A 15,560-nucleotide genomic window follows, 5' to 3' on the forward strand; every position below is an offset into this window, starting at 1 on the left:
AGGAAACAGAACTAAAGAAAATAATCTCAGGGTAAATTCTAACTAATGAGGCAGAATTTACATTCATATAAAGATTACCACAAGCAAGGCATGGGAACACAGGACTAGAATCCTAGAATCTCAGGTTCTGGGAAGCTGAGACAGGAGAACCAGGAGCTCAAGATTATACAGTCTGGAGTACATGGGACCCTGCTCACAAGACAAGACAGAAAGTCAACTCCATTTAATTGTTTTGTTTTCCAAGACAGGTTTTATGTAACCAGGGTGGTCTCAAACTCCCAACACTCCTCTCTGCCTCTAGAATGCTCTATTATAGGTCAATGCTCAACCAGACCATACCAATCTAGAGATCACTCAAGCTGCCAGTACACAAAGCAATCTTGAAACGACTCTTTTCTTATAACCTTATAAGAGACACAAGAATATGTGTTCTGCCTCTAGTCGCTGCTTATGTTTAACTAAAACTGACAATTCTCATTGTTTCCTAAGTGAGGGTGGTTTGGTTCAAAATGAGCTCTTATTTTTTTTTTCAAACATCAAATTTATTCTCAAAAGATCTAATTTGCCATGCAGAATGTATGTTAAAATAATGAGGTCAAAAGCATTAAGAGGAAGTCAGAAGAGCTGGGCATGGTGGCAGACGTCTGTAATTCCATTCTTGGGAGGTAGTAGTCAGACTTGGCTACTGACAAGTTCAAGGCCAGTCTGGGATACATAAGGTCCTATGTCGGGGATAAGGGTCCTAAATATGTTTCTGAACAATATTATTGCTGAAATAAATACAAAATAACTTTGGGCTCACTAATTGCTTCCTATATATAAGTTCTGATTTATCTGTTTAAATCTGGTCACATCTGTACTCTGGGCACAAGTCATAGACAGGTCTAAAATCTGACTTCTGGTTTTCCTGAGTGACATGCTGTAACAAAACAAGCTCATTACAAACTACAGACTATGTAATGAACAAAGTTTAAGAATAAAAGAATTTGACATCTAGCGTACGAGCACGGCTCAGAAAAGCAGTATGACACACTAGAGAGAACATGGCCACAGAATAAAACAGGCCAAGGCTCAGCTTCTCACTTGGTCCCTTAGCACCTCATGAGCAAATGTTTCCCTTAAACACGGAGTCTATAGGAACTAAAGTCATCCCTTTTGTAAAATGCCTATATCATTTATTCCAGAATTGTTTTAAGGATTACGTAGTTTAGCACATTTCCTGATAAGGATTCTAACCTCTAATATCTTCCTATAAAGAATCCTCAAGGTCATCTGTTCCCAATGCTCTTCCTTACTAAGACCAGGGCAACTAAGTGGTTTGTCAAGGTCATGCATCCACTTAGAAAGGTGATACATTCTGGCAGGATCCTTATTTTCCTAGTCTATCTCTTTTCTAAATCAATATGGGAATGCTAGGTTTTCTGGCCTATCAGAGGTCTCAAAAAGTAATTCAAGTCTTAAGGACTATGCTCACAATTATGCTGTTATTAACCACATATTAATAATATAGTTCTATATATTAAATGTTTAAATGTTGTCAGAGGACAGTTCTCACCATTTGTGTTCTAGGGATCACACTCCAGGTCTAACTGGCACAGCAGGCACTTTTAGCACTGAGCCATTGCATCTGCCCTAAGAGAATCATTCTGGCAAGAAGGTATCTTCTGTGTTTAATCAAAATCACAAAATTATTAATTTCAGTTGAGAAGTCTAAAGAAACAACTATCATGGGCTACAAAGTCCTCCAAAATAAGCAATAGCTTACTAGTTAACATGCTGAGGGCATCAAGCAACCAAGTTCAACTCTCTAGGTTCTAGGCACTGTTCCTCGGAAATGACAACTCTCTTTCTGTAGGCTGTGTTTGGGTTTTGGTGGTCCTGGGGATAAAACCCAGTACTTCACACCTGTGCTGACCACTCTACTTGTCGTATTTTTCCTTTATTTAATTCCTACATCTTTTCTCCAAAAAGAAAATGAAAGTTAGGTAGGAATGCTGACACCAAGTAAAATTGTCTGGCACTTAAAAAGCCTATAGCCCTACTAGCTAGCTACCTCCCTTTTAACCTATAACAAAGATGGCCAAAGGACAGACTCTACTGCCCTGATCTCAAATGCTCCATCTAGAACTACTCACCAGAAAAGCCTAACACAGAGAGTAGTTCAGACCCGGCAGGAGGGAAGGATGCCTAGACCTTGCAGACTCCAGGTCAACTAACAATCACCAGGCACCTAAGGAAAAACTAAGCACGCAAAAGAATGATTACAAAACAAAGGACCATGGGGGATAATGCCAGTACAACATAATGGGAAAGAGAATCTGTTGATTACCCTCAGGAAAATGCTAGGAGTGGGGCGAAGGGAAGCCCCTAAAGTCAGACAAGAATCACAAGCATGAAAGTTAGAATAAGACAAGTAGGATCATCCTAAGAAAGCCCACCAAGCAAGCAGGAAAACAAAGGCAGAACATTACCAAGGACACAGGCATTTCATAAAGCTGGAAAAGCCTAGGATTCAGACTACAATGGCAACTGTGCGGAACAAGTTCATATTCCACCTTTTGAAGGATGGGCTGGTTTCAAAACACAAGTCTATAACCAGGCTCTCTGATTCCCAGGCAAGAGACAGAGAAAAGAATTGAAAATAGAATGTGTCTCCACAAAAACAAAGCCCCTTTGATGAAACTCATTTCCCCAGGTAAAAGATCCTGGCAGCTGGGAGACTTATGGTCAATGTCTCAGTAGGGTACCTGCTGGTGTCTGTAAATGGGAAAAGCTGTGTCAACTGTGGCCATGGCCAGAGCGACAACTAAATTCTAACATTATATTCTTACAAAAGTTCACGATCATCCCCAGCTGTAAAGTGAATTCAAGAAAAGTGTGGGCTACATGGGTCCCAGTCAGAAAAACAAAAGTGAGCTGAGGACATGGCTCAGCAGAGTGCATTTGATGAGCAAGCATGAGGACCTAAATTTGGATCCCCAGCACCTAAAAAAACCAGGTGCTGTGGCCTGGGCTGAAGGGGCCTAAAACCAGAAGACTGAGGCAGAAAGATCACTGGGGCTTGCTTGATAGCCAGCTTAACTAGAGAAACAGAAAGATCCAAGCTCAGTGAGACCGTCTCAAGGGCAAAAGGTGAAGAACAATAAACCAGGACTCCCAACAATTGTCCTCTGTCTCTCTCTCTCGCTCTCTCTCTCTCTCTCTCTCTCTCTCCTTCACACACAGACACACACACACACACAGACACACACACACACACACACACATACACCTTGGGGATGTATACTTCAACAAGAATATAGAGGGGAGAAAGGAAGCTATGTTATCCAGCTAAAGAGATTTAGAATGAGGACCGGCATATTGGCTCACTGCTATAGCATCCAAGGGGCTGGGGGAGGAAGACTGCTGTTCAGTTTGGGGTCAGCTGGAGTTCTAAGTTAGCCTGGGCTACAGTGTGAGACTCTGTCTCAAAACAAAGTACAACACAGGGAGTTATAGACTGACAACTCAAACTGAAAACACAGTGCAATAGGTAATGGGATGGAGTACGCGGACGGCTGTAAGGAAGACTTCATGGCAGCAGCATATACTGTAAGCAAAGGGGACAACTAGAAATAAGGACAACATCAAGTCCTGTCAGACTTTCTTTAAAATGCAGTAGTCAGAACTGATAAAGTCTAGGAATCTTGATATTGCTAACTTTTTTTTTCTAGTAACTCATGGGCTACATAATAAAATCTACAGAAAAGGAATCATAATCTGTGTACACTGCCTGACCCAGATTTAATAGTTCCATGGTCATAGTATCAACATTACTTGCTTTTGTCATTTATAAACAACTCAAGACATGATGCAGAGCTACAGTGGAAACTGTTTGCATAGGAAATATAAGGAAGCCATAATTTTAGGAGATGAAATAAGGAAAGGGAAAAATGGAAAAGATTTGTAATATCTTCACCTGGGCTGAAAGTTAACTGGTAGAGCTCCTATCTAGAGTATGAAAGGTCCTACATTTGATTCACAGAATTAAGGGAGGCTTTAAATATGAATTTGGTAGATGTAAGTATAGATCAAGACTGAACAGAAATTAGACATGGTGGCACATAGCTATCAGCCAGCATTTGAGAAACAGAAGGACCACATCAGTCTAGTCCACACAATGAGTTCCAGACCAGTCATAACCACACAGTGAATGTCTCAAAAGGAAAAACTAAATAAATAAACAGCCAGCAGAAACTAAAATCTTTCCAAAAACAATATAGTTTTCTTTCCATCCATATACATAAACCATCTCCCTCCATGAACCCTCATCGGTTCCCTAACAGAAGGAAACGTTCTTGATATAAAAAGGGCGATTCTTTACAGCTTAAGGTGTCTTTTTCCTGCAGGTTCGCTCTGTCTCTAAGGCACTGATTCTCTACTGCACATGACCTCACTTCCCCCAGCGGACATTTAGCGATGACTACAAACATCTTCCAGCTGTTACAGCTAAGAGAAGTACTGGGATCTAGTGGGTGCAGGGATGGGGCTACCCGTGCTCGAATGCACAGGAACTCACAACCATGTGCCAAGCTGAGTTCTGCTCTAAGAAACTCTTCTAGTTTTTAGTTTCCTGTCTTCCTAGTTCTCATGGTAATGTCTGCATACAAGACAAAGCTGTCATGGGCGTGGAGACTGGCAGAATCCATCGCAATACAGACTCACAGGCCTCTCAGGTCTGGTCACTGGCCCTCACAGAGTCCATGACATACGCTGTGTGTATGATGTAACAGCATCATCTCAGTGCCACTCACCTCAGCTAGCGTTCTTACCTTAGAACCTCAGACATGTCATCTACTCAGTGCCTTACAGCTGTTACTGCATTAGCTACCTAACCCCAAATTTGCAGTAGCTTCCCATAATCAAAATTACAGCCTATTGTGGTGTGTTCCTGTTTAGTGCACGATTTTCTTCCGTCTGGAACCAGTTTGTTGACTTAGCAGGTGTGTGCTCATGGGGGAGGGGCTTAGGTGTAGACTTAGGAGTTCAGGAGTGTGTACAGGAAAACACAGACAATTTGTATGTAGAGGCCAAAGGACACCTTGGGTGTCATTCTTCACCCACTGTTTCTATCTGAGGCTTACTGATTAGGCTAGGCTAGCTGGCCAGTGTGTCCAGGATTACTGGTTAGGCTAGGCTAGCTGCCCAGTGTGTCCAGGCTTACTGATTAGGCTAGGCTAGTTGGCCAGTGTCCAGACATTCACCTGTAATCCAACTCGGGTTCTCAGGTTTGCAAGGTCCTCATGCTTGTGCAAGCACGAGCTAGCTACCTAAGTAGGTATCCCTGTAAGCATTCTACCTGTTAATTTAGGGACTCTAGATCCTTGGAGTCTATGTCTACTACCCATAAGACCTCAGCCTCCAGATCTGGATTTTTACCTGGGAGAAAAAGTAAAGAACGAGCACCCACTTCTCGTCATTTCAATCCAGCAGCGACAGCAGCTCATTTTCAGCACATGCGGCAGATGACAGGAAGACTATAGTGGGCAGGGACAGCAGCTGCCCTTCCCACCTCTCTCCAGCATGGCCTCCTCCCTCCTCCCAGCAGCCTCAGGACAAGGTTGCTGGCTCTTACTGCTAATTTGTTTCCTTCACTTTCTAGTAAAAAATTCCTACTAAGTAAAAACCATGACAAACTAACCCCCAGTGTGCTGGCACCAGGCCTTAGGTACAGTTTCCCTTGCAGCCTATCAGTTCAGCCTAAATATGCATTTTCTTCCCCTGTGGCCACCCCAGGTCAGTGTAGAGAAAGTAAGAAGTTCTGAACTCACAGTCTGGCACCAAGCCAATGCTGTTCTGCTTCTTTGTAATTCTAAAATAAAGGTGATAAGAGAATCTATGACACCAAAATTTGTAAGCAGTATCCACACAGAGGCCACACTATGATGCACAGTGCTATTTTCCCTTACATCTGAACTGCTCATCTTATCTGTGGGATAGACAAGACACAAAATCACACACTTAGCACACCCAGTTCCTGGAGTTCTTCCCCTAGTCTCACTTGAACAAGGTACCCAAGCCATCTCGTTGCCAGCTTCCACCTAACCGCCTCACTGGTCCTGCTCCAAAACACTGCTTATGCCACGCTCCTCCCTCCCCAGAGGTGGCGCACTCCCACTAGAGAGTCTGTAACTTACGGAGGCCTGGATTTCTTTGCAAGACACTATAAAATTTTATAAACTACTACCTACATACAAGCATTTGGCAGCCAAAACTCAAGTTCCCTCACTAACAGTCCCGAGAAATAACTGCACGGAGCATGACAAGGTGCAGGACAGACTCCACCGTCAGGCTGAACTTCAAGCTCAAGCCTTCAGTGGGCTCCACTGCCTACAACTCAATCTCCAAGTGTCTTTCATTTAGAAAAGAAGAAAACCTTGGCTTGGGAGGATTAAACATGATACGTGTCAAGAACATTTAGGAGTCAATACACATTAGCCATTATTATCACGAGCAATGGACTATTCCTCAAAGGCACCCACAGGAGCTATAACTCCCTCAGGCTATTAATTTTTAACAACCCTAAATAAGAGAGCTGCTTTTTTATTTGAAAACAGTCACAACCTAAAACCATAACCCTTTCTTCAGTCTCTCATTAAAATAGAGATTTGTGGTAACCAGCGTTTTTCCTATTTAGAAACACAGTATATCTCAAACATTACATAAACATATAAGTATATATACATATATGTGTGTGTGTATTATTCCAAATAGTAATACAATATATATAGTAGACATAAACATATATATGCGTGTGTCTGATATATGCTCCAAAGATCATAAAAATACAAAGAATTTACAAAATATAATGAAATTTTTTAAGTTTATTTATTTGTACTTAATGTTTGAGTGCTTTTCATGTATGCCTGCAGACCAAAAGAGGGCATAAGATTCTATTGTAGATGGTGGTGAACCACCATGTGGTCGCTGGCAATTGAACTCAGAACCTCTGGAAGATCAGTCAGTGCTCTTAACCACTGAGTCATCTCCCCAGTCCCAGTATAATGAAGTTTGAGATTAATAAAGAACAAACAGATCCAGAGCAAAAAGCATAGCTAAGAAATGCTGCAAACTTTGGCTTAGGAGATAGTTTGGTCATTGAAGGGCTTACAAACAAGGACATAGTTCAGTCTCCAGAACACAGGAAAAAAGGTGGACAGTGGCCTCCTGGGTACTGGGATTAAAGGTGTGTGTCACCACCGCCCAGCCAGTTGCAGACTCTTAATGACTTCCTGAGATTGCTAGGACACATTTCCAATCCACAGCATGGTACTAGTACAGGTCCAGATGACCTGATTGATTTAAACAAAATCTTAGATGATGACAAGGATTTATATAGTCACGGGGAATTATCAGCTGAAGCTGAGAGAGAACTGACTTTGATTGAAGAGAAATTACAGAAGGCACATGTGGATCCAAATCATAACTGAATTCTGGTCTTATATTACCCTCCAAATATTTCCCTACAAGAATTTTAATTCAGAGGGATGATGTTACCTTAGATTGGATCTTTTTACCATATAAACTGAGTAAAAAATTAAAAATTTATATGGAAATGGTCTCTGAGTTAATTCCAAAAAGAAAATTGAGACTTTGTCAATTAGCAGAAATAGTCCAGCAGAAATTATAGTACCTATTAATAATGATGAAATTGTCAAATTATGGGAAGAAAGTGAACTCTGGCAAAGAACTTGCAGTAATTTTTGGGAGAGATTAAAAACAATCTTCCCAAAAGCGAGAGAATTCAACTTATAAAGAGAACTGTAGTGAGGGGCTGCGGGCAGACCTGCTTTTCACCTCACCCAGCTCCCACACGGCTAGCTTAGCCCCAGAAATAATAACACATAAGCTGTATTCATTTAAATACTGCCTGGCCCATTATCTCTAGAGAGTTAGTTACTGGCTAACTCTCACATCTTGATTAACCCATTTCTAATAATCTGTATAGCATCACAAGGTGTGGCTTACCGGGAAAGATTCAGCATGTCTGACCTGGTGGCTGGCTCCATGGCGTCTGCCCCATTGCCCTCTTCCCAGAATTCAATCCTGTTTACTCCACCTACCTAATTTTCTGTCCTATCAAAGGGCCAAGGCAGTCTCTTTATTGACCAATGAAAATAACACAATAGACAGATAACCCTCCTCCATCAGAGAACTAAATGGATCTTTCCTCACATTGTACAGGACACACCAATAACTGGAGCCCCTACATTCTATACTGATGCAAATAAATCAGAAAAAAAAACAGGTTACAAATCAGAAAATTTAAGTAAAGTGGCTCAAAGCCCTTAAGATTCTGTATAAAAGTCAGAATTCTATGCTATTCTCACGGTACTAAGGGATTTTAAAGAACCTCTCAACATAGCTACCAGTTCATAATATGCAGAAAGTTGTTCTGCATATTGAAACCACTGAATTTATACTAGATTATACAGAACTGACTTAATTATTTATTTGGTTACAAGATACAATCAGGAATAGGAATCATCCCATATACATAACACACATCCAAACTCATATCGGTCTGCCAGGTCCTCTAGAACAAGGTAATGCAGAAATCAATCAATTATTGACTGGAAATGTGCTGAAGATCTTAGAATGTCATTTAAAAAAGCATCATGTCAATAGCAAAAGTTAAAAAAAAAAAAAGGCCTTTTCTATCACATGGCAACAAGCCAAGGAAATTATACAACCAAATCAAACACAGGATGTAACCCAAAGGGTACCCAAAGAAATGAAATCTGGCAGATGGATGTGTCCCATTTTGCAGAATTTGGAAAACTAAACTATGTACACCACACCATTGATACCTATTCAGGTTTCAGGTTTTCAATGGGTAACTGCTTTGAGTTCAGAAAAGCCTGCTTCGGTAATCATACATTTGCCATCAGAAGATTCAGCCATCACGGGTATACCTGTACAAAAAAGACAAACAATGCCCCAGCATATGTCTCTAAGAAAATGAAGCAGTTTTTGCTTATTATACTATAAAACATATTACAGGTATGCCATACAGTATATACTTACAGGCCAGGCAGTTACAGAAAGATCAAATTGAATTCTAAAGGATATGTTAAATAAACAGAAAGGGATAATAAAAAATCCCTTCAAAATACATTGCTATTAACTTTGAATTTTCTAAATGCTAATGAGAGAGGAACAAGAGTTGTGGAGAGACATTGGATAGTAGAAACACTACAGAATTAAATCAGTCCTTGAAAATTATTATTACCAATTGTTTAAGATAAAAAGAAAATGCAAATTAGTAGTTAATCAGTTATTATAATTAAACTTGTAGTCTCATTAGGTATATTTTCAAGGAAAAACAAAGATATATTTTAGATAGCTCATCTCCAAACACTTCAGAGATCTACAGAATATGGCATTTAAGATGTTTTAATAACATAGACTCTTCCCCCCCCCCCCCGCTCCGACAAAGGGTTTCTCTGTAGCTTTGGAGCCTATCCTGGAACTAGCTCTTATAGACCAAGCTGGCTTCGAACTAACAGAGATCCACCTACCTCTGCCTCCCAAGTGCTGGGATTACAGGTGTGTACCACCCGGTACATAGACTTTTTTTTTTTTTTGACTTTTTTTTTTTTTAACAATGGGATATGTTTGGTTCCTGGCAGCACCAATCTACTTCAGAAAAGACAATGGGCATCAGAGAAGCTCCACATGAAGTTTACTTTCTTTGTGGTAAAAGTAAGCACTGGGCGAGAAAATGCCCTTGCCTGGACTGCTGACAGTATGCTGTCGTAATTGCACAAGCAGGACACAAAAGAAAGTGACTGCCAAACATTCTCAAGACAAAGCAGGACAGACCTTGCTTCATAGAAAAGTCTGTCAAATATGCTAAGCTTGTAGGCCAAGGACGGATGCCCCAATGTTGCAGAGGAACTTTGGGTGATTCTCCAGGCAGCCAGCTGTTTCTGTCATTTCTCATTTTGTGGAAATAATTTGCTTGCACTTCATGCTTACTCAGTTAATATCATTTCCTTTTTGAGTCTCTGAGGAGCTGAAGTCTAGATAGTTAATAGTCTTCCTTGTCTACCTGACGCGGAAAGCAAGTTATGGAGCCAGGCAGTCGTGGCGCACGCCTTTAATCCCAGCACTCAGAAGGCAAAGGCAGGCAGATGTCTGCGAGTTTGAGGCCAGCCTGGTCTACAAGAGCTAGTTCGAGAAAGGCTCCAAAGTTACAGAGAAACCCTGTCTTGAAAAACCAAAAAAAAAAAAAAAAAAAGTAAGTTATAATAGAAAGTGAGTTAGATAACAAGACTTTGAACTCACCAAGAGAAGGAAAGATATGGAGTATTTTCTCTGAATTTGTCAAATGCAAATGGACTAGACATTATTGATGTATTTATTGTCTGTATATATTGTATATAGTTATTGTACTTATTGCATATAGTTATTACTATATTAGTTATAGCCTTTTTATTTTAGACAAAAAAGGGGAAATGTAGTGGTATTTCATTTGTATTTTAATAAATAAAGCTTGCCTGAAGATCAGAACACAAAGTCAGCTATACAGGCCAGGCAGTGGTGGCACACACCTTTAATTCCTGCAACCAAACTAGTTAGCCACAGGGGCTGGGCAGTGATGGTGCACACCTTTAATCCTAGAACTAGAGAGGAATATAAGGCAGGATGAGACCGGAAATCGCTCTCTTTCAGTACAAAGATTTTGTAGCAGTAAGAGCTCTCTAGTGGCTTGACTGCTTTCCTTTTCTGATCTTCAGGTTGAACACCAATATCTTTCTCTGGGTTTTTATTATTCATGCTACACATGCATGCATGAGTACATACAAATATGCTCATACATACAAGAACATACAAAGAAAAATGTTTTAGAAGCCTATTAACTGAAAAACCACTGAATTCTAGAATAAAACAGAGAGGAAACATCTTCATGGTTTAAGACTCACCCATATCACTAGAGAACTGTTCAAAAAGACTGTTACTGTAACTTGAAAACTCCTTGGCTTTTGTTTTCCAAAACAATGAACAGAAAAGTGTGGTGATAAAGATAATTTCTTTTAAGACAAAGTCTAGGGGTTGGAGGGATGGCTCAGCAATTAATAGTACTTGCTGCTCTTCCAGAGGACCCAAGTTTGGTTGGCAGCACCCATATCAAGTGACTCAGCATAGCCTATAAACTCCAGGTCCAGGGGATGGATACCCTCTTCTGGTCTCCATGGGCATCTGCACTCATGTGCACACTGACACACATATACACATGATTAAACAATACACATTTCTAAAAATTTTACAGAGCCAGATTTTCTGCCACTCATATCCCTTAGTTAAAGTTTTACAATTCTGAGTAATCTAGCATTCCTTGTGATCTATGACAAGAGACAGTAACACAATTAAGATTCACTTCTTTCAGAAAATATTTTCACTCAAAGGAAACTACCTGTGGGGAATGGTGGGGGAACTCCTGTAAAAGGACCACCAGATCAGGAATTCAATGTCAAGTCTGACTACAAAGAATTTTATTTTCTTTTGTTTGACTAATCGACCACCCATTCCCAAAACTATTTGGGGGAGGGGTGCTTTTTTGAAACAGGTTTCTCTGTATAGCCCTGGATGGCCTGTAACTCACTCTGTGACCAGGCTGGCCTCAAACTCAGAGATCTGCCTGCCTCTGCCTCAAATGCTGGGACTAAAGCATGTGTCACCACTGCCTGGTTCTCTCTACTTTTAACTAAATTGCTAAGCCAGCCTCTTGTTTTGCATTTATTTATTAATTTATTGAGATGGATAGTGCTTGTGTCACGGAGGAGCGTATGTGCGTGTGTGCGTGTGTGTTGAGTGAGTGTATGTGTGAGTGCGTGTGCGTGACAACCAGAGGACAACTTAAGGAAGCTGGCAAAGTTGGCAGTCAGCAGAGCCCAAACTCAGAACTCAGGCTATCAGGTCTGTTAACAAATGCTTTCACCAGCTAAGTCACCATGTCAGCGTGCTCAAGCTGATCGCGAACTCATTCTGCAAAGCAAATGGGCTTTGACCTTGTGATCTTCATGTCTCAGACGCCCAAGCAGCTAGAATTACAGGCCTGCACCACCAGGTTCAGTTTTGGTCCATTTTGTCCCATCCTCTTAAGATACCAGGTTACCTTCAGATATACAACCTACTCCAAAGTGTAACATAAAAATGCCCTTCTCCAAGCAGTTCCCAGGTTAAATGACTTGTTCCCTTTATCATCTCACTACTTGTACCGACTTTGAATGACACTATCACACAGTCCAATTGTTCTCCAGCCAAGTATCTGGGATTACGTTTTTATTCATACAATAACTGATAAACAATGTGGGTTGTTGCTATTTTGGAGGGTTTTCACTGCTGGTGAATAACAAAATGGATTATTGCTATTGTGGAGCGTTTACATCACGTAGAAAGATAACAAAGGTAAATTTATTTAGGGTAAAGCCTGGGAGTATGGAGTTCCAGATTAAGACTTCTTCCCTTTGAGGTGTATAACTCAACATATTTTGGGAAGAAAAATCCCCATATCTTCTAGATTCAAATTTGATTTTATACTTTTTGTGAGGGTCTGTAGTATAGACTAAGGCAGAAGAATAAATCTAACATCTCTGATGTGGTTATTATATACTGACACTAGATCTACACACATTAGTCTGTGTATTTACCCATGGCTCCGTCCACAAGAAAACTACTTCAACCACAATTGCTTGAATTAAGTATTTCTGATGATCTCCTTGCATGCAGCCACCTACATTAAAAGTTTCTCAGAGGTTTGTGGGGTTTTTGTTTGGTAGTTTTTTTTTGGACAGGATCTCAAGGCTAGCTGCAAATCTAGGTGTCCCTCCCTCCTCTATCTCCCAAGTGCAGATCACCAGCAAACACCACACCCAGCATATCAGTAGCCCAAAGTTGTACTTATGTCTCATTTGTAGGTCATAGTTATAAGAATAAGGTATGATCTTATCCTCACTTTTGATTACCTGGCATCCCAAGATTATTGCTATTCATGTTTTCAACTTTGGATATAATACAAATATCAAAATATAACACTTCAAGTATTGTTGTAAGAGCAAAAGTTTTCAAAAATAATAATGCAAAACATCTATAAATTCTTTGTCTAAATTATCAATTGCTGATCAATTAGCAATTGCCCAAACCAAGTTAAAATGTACTATGCCCATTCAATGTTTAGTTAACATCTTGCAACAAAGATCTTTGTGTAATGGCACATTTTATAAATTTACAATTGTCTCAATTTTTTAAAAAGCAGTCCGAAGAGAACTTCATCTCAAAGGACTGCATAACTCTCTCCAAAGTATATATTTTTAACTGTCAATTCAAAGAAGAATTCAGAAAATTTTGATTTTTTTCTAAATATATATAAACTTTTATATTTTTATAAAAACTATATTAAAAATGTAGATATTTTACCAAATATCTAAGCCCTATGAATATGTTAAGAAACATTCACTTGCTTCAAAAATACAACAAAAGTCAGGCAGTGGAGTACACATGGCAGACAGAAGGTTGAGACAGGAGGATTTTGCCAAGTTCCAAGGCAGCCTCAGCCTTGGTATAACGAATACCATGGCCAGCTAGGCAACACAGCAGAACCCTGTCTCAGAAAACAAAAGCAAACAAACAACAAAATTGAAGTGAAAAGACATTTGCACAGATGAGACATTCAGTAATGACCACAACTCAATGAAAGGAGTAAACCATGCCCAGTTTTAATTAGATAGTCATTTCTAGGCACCTGTGTTGATCTTTGTGGCCCAAACTGTTCAAACGGAATTTGACCGCAACAACTTAATCTCCATAATTAAAGACCTTTACATAGGTCTTAAGTTTCATCTATTCCCTGTACTGGCACTTTGAACAAGCATACTGTAGTCATTCTGCAGACTTGCTACCAAAAGAAAGAGTAACATATTTGAAATTGGTTGTGTTTTTAGTAGAGTTCATTTTAAATTGCATGGCCTTTTCCTTCCTTCGCCAACCTGTTCTATAAATCTAACATCTTAAGAATCTCACTGTAAAGCAGGTTCTAGCAAGCGTAGCAACTGATCCCAGTCTCTCTGCATGATCAAATTTAGATGAAACCCTAAGAAAACATAACAAGCAATTTACCTGTTCCTCGCTTGCTCTTTGGAATCCTTCAAGTGGCAGAAACTGTTTTAAATAGTTATCTTTAAAAAAAAAAAAACCCTTGAAGTTGCACTAAATTGGGGCTAATTACTTTAAAAAAACAAACAAACAAAAAAAAGCTTTGCTACATCCAAGACATTCTAACACTACTAAATGTTACTTAAGTCTTCCAACAGCAAAAAGGCAAAAACTTAATTAAGTTACTTAAAGCAGATCTGCTCATATCATCGGATAACTGTTTAGAGAGTAACCTAAGTTACTTACTTCAGGCGGCATTTAGTTAAAATGAAATTAGGTTATGTTTCACAACGCAGATGTCGTCCATAAAGAAGTGTTAGATGACTTTAGTGAATGGAAAATCTGCATCTACTGTTGCTTCGCATCCGCCGGTCTTGAGTGGGTTGCTCAATGAACCAGAAGCATGCTCCCTATCAAACTCCCTGGCACCTGATCGCACTTTCCACAACGTAGCAGCAAACAAAACGGCAAGAAAAATAAGTGCAACGAAGACCCCGCCTTTTCTCCTCTGTGGCAAGAGGGCCACCGGAGGTGAGGTTGAGAGAACACCGCGACACGCTCTGCAAAGGCGGGTGCGGTCTGCAGAGAGAGCGGCACAGCCTCTTCAGGGGCTGTCACAGGAAAACCCCCAAGCCTTGTCTTAAGCCGCCCCGAGCGACAAAGCGCCAGGTCTTCCCCCGCTCGCGGGGGGCTTCCGGCGAGCCCCGCCATCGCCCTGTCAAACTTCGGGAGGGGCAGACACTCGGGACCCAGAACGCAGAGCCGCCCCCGCCCCCATCGCAGGTGCCTGCTGGGCTTTGTACCGCTGCAGACGCACCTACCGTGGGCCCCAAAACCACGCCACCCCCGCCAGCCTTGCCAATCTCCCTTCCCGATGGGACAAAGGAGCGGGGACAGGAACTCGCGGCGCGGGGTGCCCGGGAGTGCCCACAGCCCGAGCTCGGAACATGGGACAGAGGGAGTACAGTCACCCCAAAGGCACGACTCCGCTGCCCCCCAACTCCGGGGACGAGCGCCACTCACCGATGCGGAGCCCCTGAGGAGGCGGCTCGCCGGGAGCAGGCTTCCGCGGGATCACGGTGACCCCCGAGCCCGGGGTCCTAGTGTCCGGTGGGACGCCCCCCCAACTTCTCTCGGTGGCGGCGGCCGGCAGCAACTGCGAGCCAGCCCCGGCGGAGGGCGCAGTCTAGCTGCGGCGGGGGCTCGGCCCCGAGCGGCGCGGGAACTCGGGTCTCTCGGCCCCGCGGGCCAGGGCAGGCCCCCCGTTTCCTCCCCTACCGCCGGCGGCTCTCGGCAGCGGCCAAGTCGAACGCCGCTGCCGCTCGGGCTGCCGCTCGGGCTGCCGCTGCCTCTGCCGCTACCAC

General features: G+C 41.7%; 1 protein-coding gene across 5 annotated transcripts in view; it reads right to left on the reverse strand.

Moving 5' to 3' along the window:
• The window catches only part of Osbpl8 (oxysterol binding protein like 8), a 135,184-nt gene extending 119,636 nt beyond the window's left edge, over window positions 1–15,548 (reverse strand). For 4 of the 5 annotated variants that reach the window (XM_048418196.3, XM_048418195.3, XM_048418194.3 and 1 more), the window contains exon 1: window positions 15,220–15,548. The gene's annotated coding sequence lies outside the window, so the exon portion shown is untranslated. Of the gene's footprint in view, window positions 1–14,160; window positions 14,220–15,219 lie in introns of all 5 variants that reach the window. The other variant, XM_085683259.2, reaches the window with a different exon arrangement.
• Window positions 15,549–15,560: the final 12 nt, after the last annotated feature.

The sequence above is a fragment of the Myodes glareolus genome, chromosome 26 (assembly GCF_982192425.1).
Source record: "Myodes glareolus chromosome 26, mMyoGla1.1, whole genome shotgun sequence".
In the NCBI taxonomy this organism is placed as follows: domain Eukaryota; kingdom Metazoa; phylum Chordata; class Mammalia; order Rodentia; family Cricetidae; genus Myodes; species Myodes glareolus.